This window comes from Humulus lupulus, chromosome 9 (assembly GCF_963169125.1).
Source record: "Humulus lupulus chromosome 9, drHumLupu1.1, whole genome shotgun sequence".
In the NCBI taxonomy this organism is placed as follows: Eukaryota; Viridiplantae; Streptophyta; class Magnoliopsida; order Rosales; family Cannabaceae; genus Humulus; species Humulus lupulus.
In genome coordinates this window covers 150,756,594-150,778,428 of record NC_084801.1, presented here as the reverse complement: position 1 = coordinate 150,778,428, position 21,835 = coordinate 150,756,594, and the positions used below count along the sequence as shown (strand labels likewise).

Below are 21,835 nucleotides of genomic sequence, written 5' to 3'. Positions count from 1 at the left end.
AAAGGCCACTAGAAGTACAGGAAGCATTGTGCCAGATCCATATATATGTAGTATTGAAAAAGAAAGATTCACTAATAATATTACTGAATGTGTTTTTATTAATTGCTGTACATAGTATTACTCACTATTATAAATATGCCTTAGTTTCTTGATCTTGTACTAGTTACCTGTTGGTGTCTATAGCCCTTGTTCTAACCCCAACTTTAAAGCCAACTTTAAAGCTAGATATAAGCCACAGAGAGGCCTTTAGTGCTGCTGCAAAGAATGTGAGACACAATTCAAGATTCCTTAATTATAATATACTTAATAAGCTAGCTATAACAAATAAAAACACTTAGTGACACTATAATAAATAAGAGTTCAAGAAAATGTTTTGCAACTGTTAATGAGACAAGAAAACAACAACAGAACAAAATCCTGAACACCAGGATGTGTCTCGTGCATGAACTCAAACAATTTGTTCACAACAGTTTTTAGGAACTTTCAGTGAGCTCTTAGAAAGCTCGGGTACTGTCCAACAACATACCTGCAGAAAGAGAGGAGGATTATGTACAAGATTTCAAAAAAGTACTGGTTGTATACCTCCAACCAAGTTTCTCATAGTTCTCAAATTTACTCAAATTTACACATGTGACTATCTTTGATCAGAATAAACATTTTTTTGTAGTGAAAACAGAAATGCCAAGTAAACTATTATCACAACTAGGGAGGTGGGACGTAGACAATATCTCGAGAAGTAAATGATGAGTTTATAGTTGAATCAGAAAGTATAAGCAGTGACCACAAATAGAAAATGAGTAGAAATAACATTTATAAGGTAAGTTAAAAATGTACCTGTTCTTCCATCATCGAACCAGATATAGACCTTATTGACCAACATAATGTGTTTAAGTTGTTCCAATTCCAATCCTCGTCACTTAATTGTTTGCTTAGCTTCTTTAGCATCTGCATCATACAAGAAGAATAGACAGCATAAGATAGAAATTATAATGAAAATAATATATAACACAATCAAATGAGACATTTTCTCTGCAAGTGTCTGACAAGATAGAAACAAGGTGTTCCATTATAATTATACATGCAGAAAATAATTTCAATTGAATGGCCAATAAAAGAAATTCCCCACTCATATTTTTCCTCAAACTATTCACTATCAGCAGCCCCCAAGCTGCAGCCACATGACTTGAAAGAAATTTCCACTCAAAATAGGTCACATCATAACAGAAATATTATTAGACATAAATATAAATAAAAACTATAGCTAACACAAGCTTGTACTAACTTGGTACAAATAGAAAACATGAAAAATATTTCAATACATTTACTACATTATTTTCCATAAACCCATACCAGCTTTTCCGTGTCCTCGTGATCAAGATGTGACAAATATATCAAAGTCTCCCTCATGATCTGCAACAATAATAGACCATAGAAATTTGGTTAAGGAAAGTTGCCATAATAAATAAGAGTTCAAGCAATTTTATACCTTGATTCCCTTTATTACATCCTCAAGAGTAATAACCTGTAACAGAGACAAAAAAAAAAATTCTGGATTAATAAAAAAAATGTTTTGCAACTGTTAATGAGAACACAAAACAGTAGCACCACCAAATTGCATTATTTAACTTTTTTATTTCTGTATTAGTAATTTATTTCCCTTTTGTAGAATATATAAAAGAGATCATGTTGGACTTCACATTAATCAATATCTGAAACCAAAGTTAAAAATAATCACCTCAATTAAAGTAAGTCCAAATGGTTCAATGAAGGATGGATTTATGAAAACACCCTACCAAAACAGAGATACTCAAATCAGGTTGAAAAACATACCTCCTAGATAAAAGAAGTGATAGATTTCAGGGACACACGCACACATATGATATGTACCTTTGTTTTTGCTTCTAGACGATAGATTTCAGGGACATCAAATTGCTTATGACGTTTTGAATATGTAACTTGACCATATAAATAGTGAGATTGCTAGGAAGTCATGTAAAAATATTGTATTTAAAGAAGAAGTTATGTAACAGGAAACAAAAATTCTAAAAATTACACACGATATAGATAACAGGAAACCATTAAACCAGTAGTTTGTATGCCATTACACAAGTTCAAATTATAATAATAAATAAAAGTGAGATCAAGAAAAAGCTCAATATGGAATATAATAATATTTTCTAGCTATAAATTAAAATAGATAAGCTGGTAAAACTATATAAAAAACAAGTTCAAATGGTAAATTGAACAACACGAGTTATGCTCAAAGCTTTCTGTTTTCCAATCCCTAACTGCAGTCACCATCAAGATTTGAATACATTATTAATGTAATAGAAGTTGAAACCAACCAGAACTAACATTTGAACAAACATCATCAGATGCCCCAGATTGCTTGAAAAGCTTTCCAAAATAAAATGGTATCAAGTCACTAATGCACACTCCCCTAATAACTATACAGTGTCAGATTGATTTTTCAATATAAGAATATCACCTAAAATGGTAATGGCTAAAGAGCTACAAGTGAAAAGCTTCATCAAACTTGTTAATAAAAATAATTAATTGAATTAGGAAGCTAACTAGTACACCCAAAAAATCGTCAATGTTATGTATCCAGCATTCCTAGAAAAGGACTCACCAAGAGACTTCCATGACCCATCCAAAGTTAGCATCCTTGCTATAGATATGCCAACCTAAATCATTTACTATAACTAAGAATTCAGGCATACAATGGAACCATGAAACACACAAATTTTACTAAAAGGAGCAAGAAAATTTCTTGAGCTTGTGAAACAGAAGTACCAGAACAGAAGACAGACCCAGATATTTAAAGCTTCTTCACTGATGAAAAGACCAAAAGCAGCAGCCATAAGCAGCCAAAAGTAAATCCACCTACAATGAGATTAAAGTGAGATTAACCCCATATTTCAAAATTGCAAGACTTAGTGAGGTGCCAAGTTTCTATTGCTTCTGTGTTGTGCCCAGTCTGCGAGCAGGTGGAGGAATCACATCAGCACCTTTTCTTTGATTGTTGGTTTTCCCAGCAAGTTTGGGCTCTGCTTAAAGGGTGGTTGGGTTCTGGTATTTGGCCTCTTCATTATGTTGGCTGGAAAGAGTGGTTAGATAGGAAGCCTAAGAGTTTTCTACACAGCTTTTCTATTGCTGTTTTGGCTGCTGCGGTTTATGGTGTGTGGTTTAATAGGAACTCTTGCATTTTTTTTGTCTGTTCCTATACTCCTTTGTATATAGTGACGTTGATTAAGCAGGCTGTGAAGTATAGATTGAATGGTAGGCTGAGTCAAAAAGTCCTAAGGCAGAATTGTTCTCTAGCTGCTCTTATTAAATGTCTATAATCTGTTAGCCTTTTGAGTTGGTTTTGAACTGGTTGTATTTGTTTGTTTTGGTGCAATATATTCCTTTTTTCATCAAAAAATAAAATAAAAAAACTTGACACATGATTTTTAACAACTTCAATTAGTGCATGAACAAATCAATATATGGGAATGAGCATACATAAGATGCAAAAATAATTATATAAATATGAGTCATTGAGATTCATCCATACTTATTAAGATATATAGTAGGGATTTTGATTCCAAACAAGGACAAATAGTGACTATTTAAGAAAAATGCTCAACCTGAAGCTAAGAACACACATGTATGTATATATAAATCATCCAACTAATCCCCAACAACCCATAAATCATTTACTTGTATTAAAGATGTTTGTTGAAGTAAGAACTAAATAAATTGATAAGATAAGTATATTTGTTCAAGTAAAACTGAAATAACCCCAAAAAAATCAAACACCAACTCTAATGAATAAAAGCCAAGGAAGAAAGAGCTTACCCCACAACTGAACAACATTTTCCAATTTCTAAAAACAAAATCTGAAATAGAATTTAATAGAGAGAAGTTAGGGCAAGAGATTGAAATAAAATAGAAAGATTCAGATTTTACCCAAAATTGTAGAAAAAAAAGATGAGAGACTTGGATTTCTAATAGAAAAATCTAAAATGACAGAGAGTAATCTATATTCATAATTCTACTTTGGTTAGGAGTGCCCAGCAAGAGTAATAGTTGCACACTTAATTTCTACATTGTACCTAAAGAGATGAAATGATAAAAGAAAAATTATGCCAGGCATAAAGAGTATAAGCAAGGGAAAATAATTTCACAGCACAATAAGATTAAAACAAGAGGAATTATGTATATGTATAAGACAATGTACAGACATGGGTTTCACAAGTCTATTAAAAGTAGGGATAAGTATATTGTTGGTTCAATAACAAACATAGAAAGCTAGATCAAGGTTATATGTACAGAGAAGATCCACTTCATCATGGTGAGCTCTATTAATAAATCAAGTTCAAACAAACACTCAATTGAATTTTGTAATGTGTCTTGACAAAAATTGATTGGCTCGGATAATATTCAATATTCAAATTTATTACTTACATAAACTATATTCAATTGTATGAAATTCCCGGTCATGATGACATATATATTAATTTTATTCATCATTTATAATTTGCATGTTCATTCCAAATCATAAATCTACCATGTTCATTACCAATCCTACAGTGGACTATGGTATTTTTAGCCCTTTTCTTTGTTTTTTCTGTTCTGTATCACAAAGAAATCTATGACTCATGGCATAGAAGTTTACCTAAAAGAAAGAAATGCTACTATATATATGTATATGTGTTGTATGCACACAGGTTTTGTTATTTCTTGTAGAGTCCAAGAACTTTACTTAGCTAATTTTTAGTAGTATTATAGTATGTTTAGTATTATCTTTGTAACTGTGGATTTTTGGTTCAGATCGGGAATTATTTGGACACTCATAGTAGTACTTATAGATTTTCTAAGTTTAATCTACAGTTTAAGAATATTATGTTAACCTAAGGTTTGATTAATGTGACTGATATTAAGGATTATATTTATTATACTATAAGGTTTAGATATCAACCAATAGGATTTTAAGCACATGTTATGAATGGTGATTAAGGATTAAGTATTTTTGAGGATTAAATTTAATAAGGAGTAAAGTTTGAATGTTATAGGGTCAGTCAGCAGCTTTGAATACGTTGAAGGCTTAGTCAAGGCTGTTTACTCCATTCAAGCTTAGCTAAAAATGTGTAATTTCGTGTTTAAATATTCAGCGTGTGCTGATATATCGCAGCTATAGGGGGCGATATATCGCAGCACGTAGATACGGAAAACACGAGACGATGCACGGTCGCCTCGGGCATACTGGCCCAGGCGATATATCGCCTACAGGGGGCGATATATCGCCTCCTCCAGCATAAATTCAAACATTTTTGAATTCTTTTCCTTTCAGCCATTCAAACTTCTTCATAAGTCCAGCATCTTTTGAACGAGTCTTCAGCCTCTGCTGAACGATTATTCAAATGATTTTGACCTAAAAAGCCATTATTTTTATTCAAGTAAAATCAAGATACTTTCATTCCCAAACTCTATAAATAGGACCTAGTACCCAGCCATTATTCACCTTTTACTCTAAGTTCAGAAGCTGCTAGTGCTAAGTGAGTGTGAGAGTGTAAACACCTGGGTTGGGAAATCATAAGCTTAAACATCATAAGCTTATCAAACACTTTGGGAAGTAAGGTTCTTTAGTATTTTGGTTGTGGATAGATTGGTCTTGCAAGTCTTTAAGGTAAACCCGAAACTCTATTTCATTTGCTTCATGTTGTTTTCTTTCTCAATGCCTTCTACTCAGTCCCCTAACCTCATTCTTATTTTGGTTAGGGAATCCAAGTTCTTAAGCACATAAGTTGTGGTAAGCATATTTCTCAATGGTTTAGTCTTCATATTCATTTTCATTTCTTCTTCTTCACAAGACTCACTCTTTCTCATATGGCTTTAGGAGTGTTCCAAAAGTCCCAACTCAGTCCATCATATCCCGGTAACTTTGGTAAGGAAAATAGGATAGAATCTATATGTTCATTGCTTATGTTATCTTATGTGTTATGTTATGAAATATGATATGTTATGAATATGTTATGAATGTGTATGTTTGTAGGCTTGGGCTTATGCCCTATTTGACTAACAAGACCCCAAAAAGATTATGGGCATATGCCTACTTAGCTAGTAGGACCCCACTAATCTCATGGGCATAAGCTTGTTTAGTCTATGGGACCCCAAGTAATAATGGCCAATATAATAAGTGTATGTATTAAGTGTTATGGTATGTCTTTACGTTTATTATGAAATTTATGTTTATGACTATGTGTTAGATTTTCATTGCTGGGCATTAGGCTCATTCCTTTTTGTTTTATGTGCAGGAAAATAATTTAAGAGGCGGTAAGATTCGTGGATGCTTAGAGGATGTGTATCGATGGTGAATGGAGTCAAGGGGCCGAGCGTTATTCCATTCGAGGATGTAGTCTTGTATTTACTTTTTTTTTTTTGGTTTTACATGTATTTTCCGCATTTTCTATGTAACTCTTTTCACTTTAAGTTATTTTTGTTTTAAAGACAATGGGTACCCATATCCTACTTATTTTTATGAAAGTAACCTTTGTTTCTACAAGTTTATAATAAATTATGGTATTTTCGCAAATGTATGTTTTAGTAAGAATTTGTATGTATAGTTTGATAATGGTCCAAGAGTCTAGATTAGTGGGTCATTACATTTCTCTAGCTTTGAATATAATATAAAAAAAATGAAATCAGATTATAAATCACCCTAGAAGTTCACCCTATATTTATATATTGATTATATGAAATTTGTTTAAAAACAACTCACCTCACAAAGATGTTCTTGCTTCCAGCAGGGGAGAATCATTATGTGAGGCAGAGATAGACGAGACAACCAGAAAAATGACCTCCGTTGTGTCCTCTGGAAGCTCTCACCGACGTCGTGTGCTCCAGAGACTCACGTGAGGCAGAGAATGACGAGACGAAACCAGAAATTAGTGAGTGAGTGGTTGTGTAGATGAGAGTGAGTGGAGGAGAATAACGTGGTTTTTACATTGGGGAATCCTTTCTAGATAAAAAATTGTTGGACATGTGAAAATTCTGGGCTTTTTATCCTTGTAAATCTTAGTCTGACATTAATATTCTTTGCCAATCTCCTTATTTTTATTAGCATTTTAATACCATCCATTCCAATCAGAGTTGACGCTTTTGTTCGGCTAGTTTATTATAAGACTAGTACTTGTGAACTAGTTTGCATTTAACCCTCTCACCTTTGTGGTGTGTTTTGTATAAACATAACTGAAACATTGGATCATCTGTTCAGCATTGCAGCAAAGCTAGATCATTATGATGTTAATTGTTGAATGAAGTTGATTATGTTGGGTATTACCTAAAATATGTGAGACAGTATAGATGGAGAACCTATATGTTTTTGGTAAAAGCAAGATCGTGGCTGTAATGTGGAACAATGTGATGATGGAGCTTTTGAGGTCATCAAAGATATGATATCATTGTAGAAAAGGATTAGGTTATCAACTTACCATTGAGCTTGAGTAAATGAAATTCAAGGATTTTCTCCTTTCTCTAATTACTCTTACTTGGACTAATATTTTTTTAGTGGTGTTAGCTTTGTTTGGTTTCTTTAAATAGAGTTTAAGTTTTTTCGATTTCTTGTATTTAAAGATACTACATCACATTCTTGTAACTATAAATACATAATTTTTTGAAATTTAATGAAAGTTTTGTTTCTTATAAAATACCGTATAATACATAAACAACATCTAGATTATCATATTTCTTCTCTGAAACATAAATACTTAAATCCCTGTTTCTTTGTATCTTAATTTTTCAATCATGCTATTCACAAATAATCCCTGTTTCTTTGTATCTTCATTTTTCAATTTATTTTAACAAGAAATATATAAAATTTATATGCAAGCATTAGAAGATTAACTTCGACAAATCAACTTTCCAGGTTGAGAACACTTTACCTTGACCATTATCATTTGCTCTACAAACAATTAGCACATACTTGAGAAGCGGAATAAGAGTAAGCGAGTATATTATCAAAGATAAAGCTCCAATCAAATCTTCTGGGTCTTTAATTCCATCAGGGAAAGTGTTGTAGAAAACATACAACGGAGATGTGCCTAAATCTCCATATACCACTCCAAGGCTCTGGAATGCAAGTTGCAGAAGCATTACTGCTGAAAGCTTCTGGACAAGACAGAACAAAACCAAATCAACAAAGGAACTAAATACGTAGCATCACATGCTAAATTTCTATAAATTTTTGTTTACTCTCGTGGCTAGTAGCTGGCCATTTTTAATGCATCGCACAAGAAAATTAAAGTAGAACATACAAATCAACAATAAAATTTTGAGAGAAGCGTATTTCTACATTCTTTCTATGAAGTAAGATGTGCACAAATAACGTCTAGCTCAGAAGTGAAAAATACAGAAGTATCAGTGCTAATATTTTCTAAACAAAACAAAAGCAATTCAGTAAAGGAACCATGCAACTATCATAATATGCTCAATTTCATCAAATTCATTAATCTCATTGCCCGCCATTTTCAGAATACATCCCACAGGAAATTAAAATAGGGCCTAGAGAATTGTAATCTACCCTGAGCACAAGCATACAACTATATTGCAGCAATCCCTTCTATATCGGTAATATCCATTTTGACGATTTCCCATATTGTGAGAAAAATCCAAAGCTTTTGAAGTAAACATTTTTCTAGGTATCATGAGTTTGACTTTGATAGGTATTTCAAAAGGATGAAAGACTAAGAGAAAGAGATCTCCAAGAACAAGAAACAAGTATACCTTTTCTGTGTACATGTTTTTAAGCTTTCTAGCCTCTTCGTCCATGGGTTGATCAAGCTTCTGATCTACAGTCCACACAGTACCATTTCTATCAGGACCTTGATCAGTCGTCATATTTGTAGCCATTTTCAACTTGATCATTCAAACTATTCCTCAGAGTTCAACTAATTCACCTCTAAGTTTTTTTCTTCATCAATACTTCGGTTGTGCCATCAGCTTTCTACATATATTGAAAGCCATAAAACTCAACAAGTTCAAATCAAAAGGGTTAAAGGAACAGCTTTGAGCTAAATGTTAACCTATAAAAAAATTATATGAAAATTTTCCTTGTTCAACATACAGACCAAGGTAAATTACAGCATAAAAGGATTGATAATGTAAATATTGGACAAAAATAATCAACCATACCTTTAGAAATTGTAAATACTCGTGATGGTCAATAAATGATAAAGACATGGAATTTACTAGCATTCAATAAGCTTGAATAAAGGTAACACCATAAATTGGCTGATCAAGCAAATAAAGAATAAATCTAAAGGAATTAAGGAATGGAAAGCATCAAGATGCCAAATATGAAAATTTCTCAGCTCCAAAATTAAAATGAAATTACTTTCACCTATAAAAAAATTCCTCACATTTTTTGAAAAGCTAAACCAAAGCTTGGAACCTTTTAAGAACCCCCAAGACCTCTTGGATCAATTTAAAAAAAACTCAACCAAAAAAAAATCTGAAGAGCTTAAAAATGCAGTGACACTGTAAAGAAAGGAAAGAAAAAAATGTAACTTGAACAGTGAAATTCCCAAATGGGTTTCACCTAATGTTATACATAACACATCAGAGCACAAAAGATCAAGAAAACACAATAAAGAAGATGGAAAAAAAACGAAAGCCCAGTAAAGAAATTGGCATACCCATGAAGAAAAAAGGCGAGGAAGTGAAAACCCAGATCCTGAAAAAATGGTTCTTCAAGTTTTTCATAATTTTAGACGACATAGAAGAATAAATAGTGAAGTTTGAATAAAAGGGTTGTTGAGTGATGCTCTTCTTGGTTGTGTAGATGAAAAAAAAAAGAGAAAGAAAGAGAAGCTGAGAATCAAAGAAAGAGACTAGGAAACCAGAAAGAAAGAGAAGCAATGAGAGGCAAAGAGAGGAAAGAAAGAGAGGCAAAGAGACGAAACCAGAAATTAGGGATTCAATGGAGGCTTAGGGGTTCGGAGGCTAAGACTAGTTTACTGTGTGCTTCCGTGTCTCTTATTTTCATTTGGCGCCTAGTTATATATTTCATATGGCGCCAAATGAAATTTCACATATGGGGACGTGTGTTTTTTTAATTGCTTATTAATAGCACTTTTAAATAAGTGTTATTTTTTAATGTAATATATACTAAAAATTGTTGTAGTGAAAAGAAAATCTATTTCATTTTCTGCCATCTGTTTCTTGTATGCATAACCTTATGTGCTATACTAATTTAGGCATATAAGGTCTAGTACTAAGAAAATTACTCTCAATAACTTAACTAAACTAATTGATTTAACTAAATTATATATATATAAGGTCTAGTGCTAAGATTAAAGTATGTGCTATACTTACTAATGGTGACTTTGTACTGTACAGGTATTACAGTCTCAGACCCCAAATGAAACTCTAAAAGCTCTAAGCCAGAGTATAAACAGTCAACTAGAAAAAATTGAAGAAAGATGTTTATCAACAAAACCAGAAAACTCATAACAGAGCATAAGATATCGAGACAAACATATACCAAGTGTTAGCAACTGGTCTTGAACATAGCTTTTTAACATATGGATACTTATTCAAACCCTCATTTACTTCTGGCCTAATGATTGAGATCACATCTATACAAAATAAAAAATACTAACTATATGCTCAAACCAAGAAACAAGTAAAATAGAAAATTATCCAACTGTTAATTCTTAATATTCAAACATCATATTCTAATTTCAAGAAGATTCATACTAACCAGGACATATTGGAAGCACTGCAATTGACATTCCAACAAATGCCAAGGCAATAGTCCGCCTAGCCAGCCCTTCAAGACCATCTGTTAAATTAACTCTGTTTCCCTGAGAAACAAGACAAAATGAGGTCAACCAGTACCCATTTTATTCAGGGAACAAAACGAGCTATCATAGGAGACAGAGATGAAAATTGTGATACTTCTCCTACCATAATTCTTGGAGTGAAAATATGTTGAAACTTTCGGTTTTAGTATTTAAAACTAATAGCTGAAGTATTTTAGTATTTAACCAAGCTAGTTTTTATTAATTTCTAGTTCCAGCTATTAACCGAAAAGATTATATACACATATAAATGTACCACAAGAATAAGACTAAAAAAATAAGACCACAAAAACAAATCAATAAATAACAAGAACAAATAATGAGAAGTAAGAAAGATACATGGCTAATGGATTTAGAATATTATCCTTATACATGCCATCCCTTGTAAACCACTACCGGTGATGTAAAGGATTTTTTTCAATAAGATACTAATAAGGATTTCACCTTGTACTAATACACCCCAGGATGATATATATAAGAGGGTAAGTAAGTATGTCAAGGCACTACAAGAATCCAAAGAAGAACGAACTTTAAATCACCAAAATGGAAAATTGTTACACATCAGAAGCACATTCAACATGAAATATTTCCAATTGTAAAATGGGAAAAAAAAAAGTAGAGCAACTAAGGCAAGTTGAGTAGAAAGAAGGGAAAAAATACACACACACACAGAGTAGGGCAGAGATATTCTTACAATAGGATGTGCCAGCAGCTCACCAAAGTTGTAGATATTATCCCCAAGCAATGCTGAAAGTGATAAATCAAATGCCAAGTCCTAAAAAATTGTACAAAAAAATCAAAATATTGAACTAACAGTCAAAACAGCTGGAAAAGTTTAATGCATGTTGTTGGTCAAACAAAATTTCTCTAAAGAGGCTCCAATTTAGAGAATACATTTTTAAAAAATCTGAATTTATTCTTCTGCCAGGTAACTTATTATTTTAGTTACTCTTTAGTAACTTATTGTATCCACTACTTTCCGAAACCAAATATGTAATAGATAAATATTAACTTATCCACCTGACTGGCTATGTAAGCAGAAAAGAAAATCAAACAAGCAGAGTGATATGTCCAAAAGTAAAAAAATCAAAACATATTTTCATTACTTCAAAAGCATTATTGTACAGTTTGGTAAAAGATATATACTGTACAAAACATGAAGAAGAAGAAACTATATAGATCATCCTAGTTTCTACACAAAACAATAACATAAAGAAAGATTATAACATAAAAACACAGTGAACTCAACAAAGCCTTTAAAACTTCCTCATCTCATTTAAGAGGAATATGATTAATTCCTGAGACTATTGCAAAGCATTTGAAATAGAATAAATAAAGTCCAAGAAGCATGTTCCCTTAAGAATACCTTTACTGGTCAATAGCTCAAAATCCAACAACAGCAAGAACCTAATTATAGCTGCCTTCCCATTTATAATCTCATTCTTCCCTGTGAAACCAAATCCTCCTGAGCTCTCATCAACCACCATCCTTACCTATCAAGCAAAAAAGATGACATTAAAGAGAAGAAGAAAAAAATACTTACTGTATGAGCACGCAAATCAAATGCAGACCTGTCCGCAATACCTACACACTCAATCCAACCGTAGGAGAAATCTCAGCAAGTGTAAATTCACGAAATCTCAAAAGCCCTTGTCGAGGAGAAATCTGCAGATATATATACAGTATATACAGTATTCTTGGAATGAGAAATTCACGATACGTTGACACAAAATATGCAGCAAATGGCCTTTGGAGGCTTATAATGAATGTTGATAATGGTGGGAGCAGAAAGATAAAACCAAACCGAAGACTCGTGTGTAAAACTATCATCATCAGGCCAAAAAAAAAGTTCATAATCTAAGAAGCAAAGATGGGCCAAAATAGATATCGACAAAATCAAATCCAATGTAAACAAGAATGCACTGCAAACAGGTTCAAGTTACTTGATACAAAAGCATCAAAGGCATTGTCAAGTAGTGTTCAAAAACATGCATTATAAAACAGATTAATAATAAAGGTAATCTTTAAATAATTCTTCCTCTAATCTATTAACAGGTATAAAGCAAATAAAGCATTATAAAACAGAGAATAACAAACTTAGATATTCAAAAGCCCTTAGATCTCATAAGCTAATATGGTCTTTAACAGTGTACATGCGAATTTTCATTATAAGCCTTAAGAGCACTCACAATAGATTCTGTAAAATAGACTTTTTCTGGTGAAAAAGTAGAGAGAGAGAGAGCAATATATATGCATGTATGTATGTATGTATGTATAGAGAGAGAGAGAGAGAGAGAGAGACAAGGCTTATAATGCAAAACCATGAAACTGCTTCTGAAAATTAGATTTTCCATCACAGGGCAAATAAGCATGCAAAGAAAGTGAAAACTAAAAAAAAAATGACAATATCTTCATATTATTACATAAGGCAATAAAATATATATTTTGTAGCTGTAAAAAGAGACCATTTTAATATATAAATGCCCTCAGAGATTAATGCTAGAAATTTCACGAACATTGAAAATTCATTAAGAACCAATCACATCTTCAAGGTTTAAACACCACCACTTCAACCATCACCTTTGGCATTCACCACCACCAACAGCAAACACAGATCATAATCACCACAGCCAACATGAGAAAATAGTAATAAATGAATAAATAAAATAAAATAATGGATCATGGTGACTACCAAAGATGGTGAGAGCAGAAAAGATGGAGGCTTAAAATGAAATCAATGCACATATCAATACAAAAATAAAAGTTTCATCATCAGGCACAAAGGAATCTAGAAACAAACTAAAGAACCGTGGAAAAAAAAAGACGATTATGATGATGAAGGTGAAGATGATAAGGCAAAAAAGACGTAGCGGCTCATAATGAAAAGCCAAGGCATTGTTTCCAACATTGATTTTTTCCATCACAGGGCAAAGGATACTACCATTTGTAAAACCCACTAACATTAAAAAGGAAAATATAGTAAAATCAACTTTACAGCTTACAAATAAAAAATCAGTACATAAGTTATATTGTAGACATCATTAGTTACTAATCATGGATTAAGTTCAGTTCGACATTACATATAATTTGTCAAGAGTATAGGAGTGAGGAAGAGAACATAAGGAATGCAACCAGGAACCATCTCAGTGAAGATGTTGACACAGTAAAAATTTCATCACAAATCATCAACTCAAGTTATACATGATCTAAGGATCCATAATGAATGTGAACAACCATTGAGGAAACACAAATTCATTATAGAAGTAACAAGAGCAACCCATTAAATGTAGCCAATGTATTATTAGAGAGCCCTCAGATCTCATAGCTATATCAGATCATTAACAATATTAACCACAGATTATTTTTCAAAGCCCATTTACATCTTCACCCACCTCGTAAGAGAGAGAGAGTAGTAGTAGTAGTAGTCGTAAAGAAGGAAAGAAAGAGAGATAGATAGACAGATATGATGGTGGTGGTGGCGATGATGAGGCAGCAAAGATGTAAAAGGCAATTATGAAAAACCAAGGAGAATTTGTTTCCAACAATGAGTTTTTCCATCACAGGGCAGAAACACTATTATACATGATATAATCATCACTAGAAGTCAATTGAAAAGATCAGTGAACAATACAATGCAGAAACAAACACGAAAATGAAGTGAAAGTTCCTCCCTTTAAGTGGTTAGGTTCATATAAAGTGTAGAGTCCAAGAACTTTACTTAGCTAGTTAGATAGAAGTATAATAGTAATAATAGTATTATCTCTATGACTATGGATTTTTGGTTCAGACCGGGATTTATTTGGACACTCGTAGTAGTACTTGTAGATTTTCTAAGTTTAACCTATAGTTTAGGAATATTAATTTTAACCTAAGTTTTGATTAATATGACTGATATTGAGGATAGTATTTATTATACTATAAGGTTTAGATAAGAACCAATAGGACTTTAAGCACATGTTATGTATGAGTTTAATAATGATTAAGTATTTTGAGGATTTAATTTATTAAGTTAAAATTTGAATACCCTAAGGTCAGTTAGCAGCTTTGAAAATGTTAGAGGGCTTAGTCAAGGCTGTTTACTCATTTTAAATTACGCTAAAAATGTGTAATTTCGTGTTTAAATAATCAGCGTATGCCGATATATCGCAGCTATAGGGGGCGATATATCGCAGCACGAAGATACGAAAAACACGAAACGATGCACGACTGCCTCGGGCATACTGGCCCAGGCGATATATCGCCTACAGGAGGCGATATATCGCCCCTCTCAGCATAATTTGAAAGTTTTTGAAATCATTTTCCATTCAACCCTTCAACCTCTTGATATGTCCAACATCTTTTTGAACGAGTCTTCAGCCTCTGCTGAACGATAATTCAAATTATTTTCACTTAAAAAGCCATTAATTTTATTCAAGTTAAATGTAGATCTTTTCATTCCTAAACTCTATATATAGGACCTAGTACCCAGCCATTATTCATCTTTTACTCGAAGTTCAGAGGCTGCAAGTTGCTAGGTCAATGTGAGAGTGTAAACACTTGGGTTGAGAGTCATAACCTTGATCATCATAAGCTTATCAAACATTATAGAATTTCGGTTCAAGGTTTAGATTGGTCTTACAAGTCTTCAAGTCATTTCCACACTCTAGTTCATCGGTATTATTTTATTTAAGTTCTCATAGTCTTCTACTCAGCCTTCTAACCTTATTCTTTATTTTGGGTTAGGAAATCTAAGTTCTTGAGCAAAAGGTTTTGGTAAGTATATTTTAATGGTATAGTCCTTCCATTCTTTTCATCTCTTTTCTTCAATAGACTCACCCTTTCATAAATGGTTTTTAGGAGTGTTCCAAAGTCCCAACTCTGTCCTCATATCCAGGTATTTTGGTAAGGAAAATAGGATAGAATTTATATGTTATATGCTTTTATATGTTATCTTATGTTTTCTTTTGTTATGAAATATGTTATGTTATGTATGTTTGTAGGCTTGGGCATATGACCCATATGACTAACAAGCCCCAAATAGATTATGAGCATATGACCTGCTTAGCTAGCAGGACCCCACTAATCTAATGGGCATATGACTTGTTTAGTCTATGGGACCCCAAGTAATAATGGCCGTTATAGTATGTGTATGATATAAGTGTTATGTTATGTTATGTTTTATGTTATTTTTTTTTTTTATGAAATTTATGTATATGAACTATGTGTTAGATTTTCCTTGCTGGGCATTAGGCTCATTCCTTTTTCTTTATATGTGTAGGAAAATAGTCTTAGTGGCGGGAAATGTTCTTGGAAGCTTGGAGAATGTGTATTGAGGTCGAATGGATTCAAGAGCCAAGCGTTACGATTTGAGGATGTAGTTTTGATTTTATGGTTTTTACATGTATTTTTCCGCACTTGTTATGTAATCCCTTTTTATTTTAAATTATGTTTTGTTTTGTTTTTAAAACAATGGGATCCCATATCCTAACCTAAATTTTATGTAAGTTTAACTCTTATTTTTACAAGTTTCTTAATAAAGTTATGGTATTTTCACTTGTAAGTTTTATTAAAGATTAGTATGTATAGTTTTCGTTAATGATCCAAAAGTCTAGAGTAGTTGGGTCATTACAGTTGGTATCAGAGAAAACGGTTCCTTCGCATAAAGTTCTCCTCGATACACACGCTCAAAAGCTCCGAATCTGACCGCCAAGTAAGTATTTAAGTTATAGTTATTTTGCTTATGTGTGTAGCTAACAACTTTAGTGTTTATGTTTTCAGTTAAGTATGAACGGAGCTTTAACCTATCAGGATATTCGAGCCATTAAGGTTTTAAAAAGAATAAGGGAGCTGAGAAACACCTTAGGAGCACTAGAAAGAATCACTCGAAGATTGCTCTTGTTCCACAGAGAAATAGGTCACCTTCAAGAGTCTAAGCAAATAATGATGAAATCAACAGAACAATATGTATTAATAATTAGACTATTTAAAGATTTCCATCCTGTAATAGCAGCCTTAGAGGAAATATGGGAAACAATGAATGATGAGGATGAACTGCCATTAGCAATGCGATATTAATTCCTCTTAATTAGGTTCACTGCAAAATTAGAATTTCAGTTTACAAATGAGCAAAAACATAGGATTTTCACAAACCTTCCTAGAGGACATTTTGATGCACATGACAATGATGATTATCAGGAGATAGATGACGATATGCTAGATGAAGGATCGGATGTAGAAGATCCTGATTTTTAGAATAGTTAGTTTTATTTATTTCTTTATGTTATGATTGTAATAAGTGAAAACTATTTTTTCCAAATGAATAACATGCTATTTTATTATCATGTATGAGTTTGATTTTATTTTTGCAATCATAATAAATACTAAATAAAATGAATAATGACTAAGTTCAGTGAAGGTGGACACAAATCAATGAACCAAGTTTCCTTATTGAGAGTTAGGGAGCCTTAGTAGTGGGAACGATTTTACTGATCCCAGCCCTCCCTCAATATGGTTAACTTTGGAACAAAGATAAGTTTCGAGCCTGAGAATTAAGTCATATAGAATAATTAGAAACAGACTTAGAAAATAAAGATGACTTGTTTTTCTAAGTATAGAAACCCACTCTAAATAATAAAGAAGACTTATAATTATTATTTTTCATAAGAAGTCATAATAAATAGGTCCGAGATATGTTTGTTTTAGAATAAGTTTTTGCCTTAGAGCCTATTAGGTAAAGTTCTAAAATGTTTCTTTCAACTGTTAGAACTCTGCTACGATGTCGCTCCGAAGATCTGCACGCACCAACGGAAACGCCTCCAATGCCGTCCCAGCAACCAACGAAGCCCCTCCAGTTCACAGAAGGGGAGTGCGTGCTACTGCCCGCCGCAATGCGTCGGCACCGCCAGTTGACAACACTGCGGAGATCGCTAGACTACGACAGCAAGTCGAGGAACTTTTGCAGCAACAACGCCAACAGGCTCAAACTCAGCCTCAGCCTCCGCCGCAGCCGCAGCCGCAGCCACCACAAATGGCCCCAGCACCCCAACAAGTTGGTCCATATGGGGGATGGCCAATGACAAATTACGCACCATATCCAGTACCGAACATGGAGCCAGTGTATGAGAGGTTCCGCAAGCAACACGCTCCAAACTTCGAAGGGACTACAGACCCCTTTGAGGCAGAAGAGTGGCTAAGGAATGTGGAGCCGATTCTGACGCACATGAATCTCAGTAATGCGGACCGCATATCCTGTGCCTCGTCTTTGCTGAAGAAGGATGCCAGGATATGGTGGGACTTGGTCCAGCAATCGCATGATGTTGCTACCATGACATGGACCCGATTTGTGGAGCTGTTCCACAAAAAGTACTACAATTCGGCTGTACTCGCTACGAGAGTTGAGGAGTTCTCTAACTTGAAGCAAGGTACTTTATCAGTGGCGGAGGATGCTTGTCAGTTCGACCGCTTAGCAAAGTTCACATCGGAGATGGTTCCAACTGATTTTCTGAGGGTAAACAAATTTGTTAGAGGACTTCGACCGAAGATCGAGATGGGGGTTAAATTAGCAAACCCGGGAACCACTACATATGCCGATGTTCTTGAGACGGCAATCGAAGTAGAAAGGTTGCAGGCCATTGTAATTAAAGAAGAAGCCAGTAAGCCTGAACCTAGACAGCAGAGTTAACCTCAGACCAGTCGGAGCAACAACCATAATGGCAGCAATCAATCCAGCAACAATGGTAACGGCCAGAAAAGACGGCACCCGGATAACAAGCAATTCAACAGTGATAAGAGGGCACGTACGAATAATGGGGGAAATAGGCCGGGCTACGTGGAATACCCGCCATGTGCTAAGTGTCAGAAGAAGCATCCTGGAGAATGTCGCGCAAACACCAAGGAATGTTTTAACTGTGGTCAGGAAGGGCATCGTAAAAGAGATTGTCCTCAGCAAAAGCCAGAAGGGAAGAAGGACGACAAGATAGTTCCTGCTAGGGTTTTTGCCTTAACCCAAGGAGAGGCTGATGCTAGCAATAGGGTGGTCATAGGTCAGGTTTCTATCCTCAATAACTTATGTTCTATATTAATTGATTCGGGAGCCACTCATTTGTATATCTCGTTAGGAATGATAGAAAAACTAGACAAACCTTATGAAAGATTTAGAACTAGGTTTGTAACCGAGTTGCCTTCGGGCAAAGTAGTTCTATCATCACGGATAGTACGAGGCGTACCGATCAAGATTGAGGACATAGAACTAGAAAGAGACCTGATAGAACTGGTGATCAAGGAATTTGACGTGATACTAGGCATGGACTGGCTAGCATGACATTGCGCAACCATTGACTGTAAACGCAAGAAGGTGATGTTCGAGACTCCTGACGGACAGAGACTATGCTTCATGGGACAAGCTTCAAGATTACGCATCCCGTTGGTATCATCTCTCAAAGCTCAGAGAATGATGGAAAAAGGATGTCACTCGTTCTTAGCCAGCATCACGAATGTGGAGAGGGAGACACCACTTATGGTTGGAGATGTCCGTGCTATACATGAATTTCCAGAGGTATTTCCTGATGACTTGCCAGGATTTCCGCCAACTCGAGAAATAGTACCAGGCACCGAGCCTATCTCTAAGGCACCATACCGGATGGCACCTATGGAACTCAAGGAGTTAAGGACGAAGCTACAAGAACTCCTAGACTTGGGTTTTATTAGGACAAGCCATTCACCATGGGGAGCTACGGTACTATTCGTGAAGAAGAAGGACGGAAGTATGCGGATGTGCATAAACTATCGTGAGCTGAACAAAGTAACGATTAAGAACAAGTACCCGCTACCTCGGATTGACGATTTATTTGATCAACTCCGAGGCGCGACTGTATTTTCAAAGATCGATTTACGGTCTGGGTATCATCAGCTCAACGTAAAGGGAGAAGATATTCCTAAGATAGCCTTTAGGACTCGTTATGTAACGCCCTGGATAGCCAAGACCGTTGCACTGTGTGTTTATAAAGTGCCGGACTTGCTAATCAAGTCATTAAAGTAAAAACGTGTTACTGGAATAGTAGAGGAACTATGGTTAAAAGTGTTTTGGTCTCAAAAGTTACGTTTTCATTACTAAACCTTGTTTATGTACATGGGATCCCAAAATTGACAGTTTTTAAGCCATTTACAAAATTTACAAAGTTTAGATACATTGACTGGCCATACAAAGGTAAAATGAGCAGTTAGGTAAACTCTGTCCTGACACACTCCTCGACCATGGTGATCGAACGGCCGGCTATGTACATTTCACCTCGGAGCTCTCCACCTCAGGCCTGGTCCAACTTGCCCTTCCCCTTACCTGCACCACGAAGCACCCGTGAGCCAAGGCCCAGCAAGAAAACACAACAATAACAGAGCATGAACAACTGGCAATCAAGTCAACTACTCATATAGCATCTCATAAATTCAAGTATATCATCATTCAAGTATACCGCATACTAAGTATCTCAACTCATAATACATTATGCACAGACGATAATCAGGGCTAGCGCTCACAAGCTGCTCCCTCTGTTATCCTATTGTTTCTGGCTCCCAGTGGCCAATACGCGCCCCGTGCGCTAAAATCATGAACGGTACTCTTAGACCGCTTATACGTGTCCCTTGGCATAATACCAACGATGACACAATACAACTCTCGGGAGCACTTAGTCCCGTTCACAACCATATATTCGGGTGCAGTTTTCTTACCTTTCAATTCACTGGTTTTCGATGCCACGTAGCCGCAAGCACGGTCCTCTACCCCGAGCCTCTCCAAAGTCCTAATCACAACACAAATAATATTCATTGTCATTAACCAATCCAAGAATACCTTCCCGGTACCTAACCCACACTCTCGGAACCCCCAAAACCTTAGAACAACACCCCGGAGACATCCCCCGAACCCCCGGGGCAAAGGCCTAAAATTGTCAAAAATAACACCCTGAAATTAGCCTTGTGCCGTGGCACCCACCAGTCAGAGCCTCCAGGCCGCGGCACACAAAACCCGTGCCGCGGCACGGCTTCGCAGCCCAGAATTCTGGGTTTTTCCTTCGCATTTTCCCGAGCTCCAACCTCTCCAAATCATCCCAAACTCCATCCTAAGTCCCAAAACCAACTCTAAACCCCTAACAAACCTCACAACAACCCAAAGACATCATGCCCAAGCTCACTCACACCTTCAATCCTAAAATTCACTCTTGAATTTCCAACTTAACAACTCAAACCAGAAAAATTATGAACAGCTTGAACTCAAACACAACCCACACTTCAAACTCCCTATACCTTAACAAAAACAAGCCTAATAAACATACAGAGACCTTACCTTAAGTGATGGGTTCAACCTCCAGCTCTTGACCTCCTTCCCCCTTGATTCCCAATTCTGAAATTACATAAAACCAGCCACTAACTTGCCTCAATTCACCTTCCTTAACTAAAATTCAGACTTAAAACTTGGATATAGCATAATCAAAATCTTACCTCTGAGTATTCTTGGTCTAAGCCTGCCTGACAACTTCAATCACTCTTGATTCTCCTTCCAAAAGTTAAATTCAGTCTCTCCCTTCTTCCTCTTAAGTTTGCTCTTCCTCTAGGTTTCTAATTTCAGCATAAACCCATCTCCCCAAATATTATACGTAAATGATATTCCCCCTTCAGCTGATAATCATCCATCCTACCAAATGTCTACTCTACCCTTCCACTAATACCCCTTCCTAACTTAACCTCAAGGCCATACTTGTCTTTTCACCAGCTTTGCAATTCTACCACTTTCCCATAAAACCTGTTACTCTCTATGGTTACTAACAGTTACGCAGGTTACCAAATCACCAGTTACCACTATCTAGTTTCCTAGGACCGTCTCGGCACGTGCATCACGTTGGTATCACAGAACCCACGCGGTACAATTCACACATCATAATTATCACATAACATAATTCACATAATCGTATAACGTGCCTAAATCATTATCATGCATCTTAATCATAAAAATCACACAT

At 35.1% G+C, this 21,835-nt stretch overlaps 1 pseudogene; it reads right to left on the bottom strand.

Annotated features, from left to right (window-relative positions):
- Positions 1-859: 859 nt before the first annotated feature.
- Positions 860-21,835, bottom strand: part of LOC133800175 (3-hydroxy-3-methylglutaryl-coenzyme A reductase 2-like) — a 100,126-nt pseudogene continuing 79,150 nt past the window's right edge.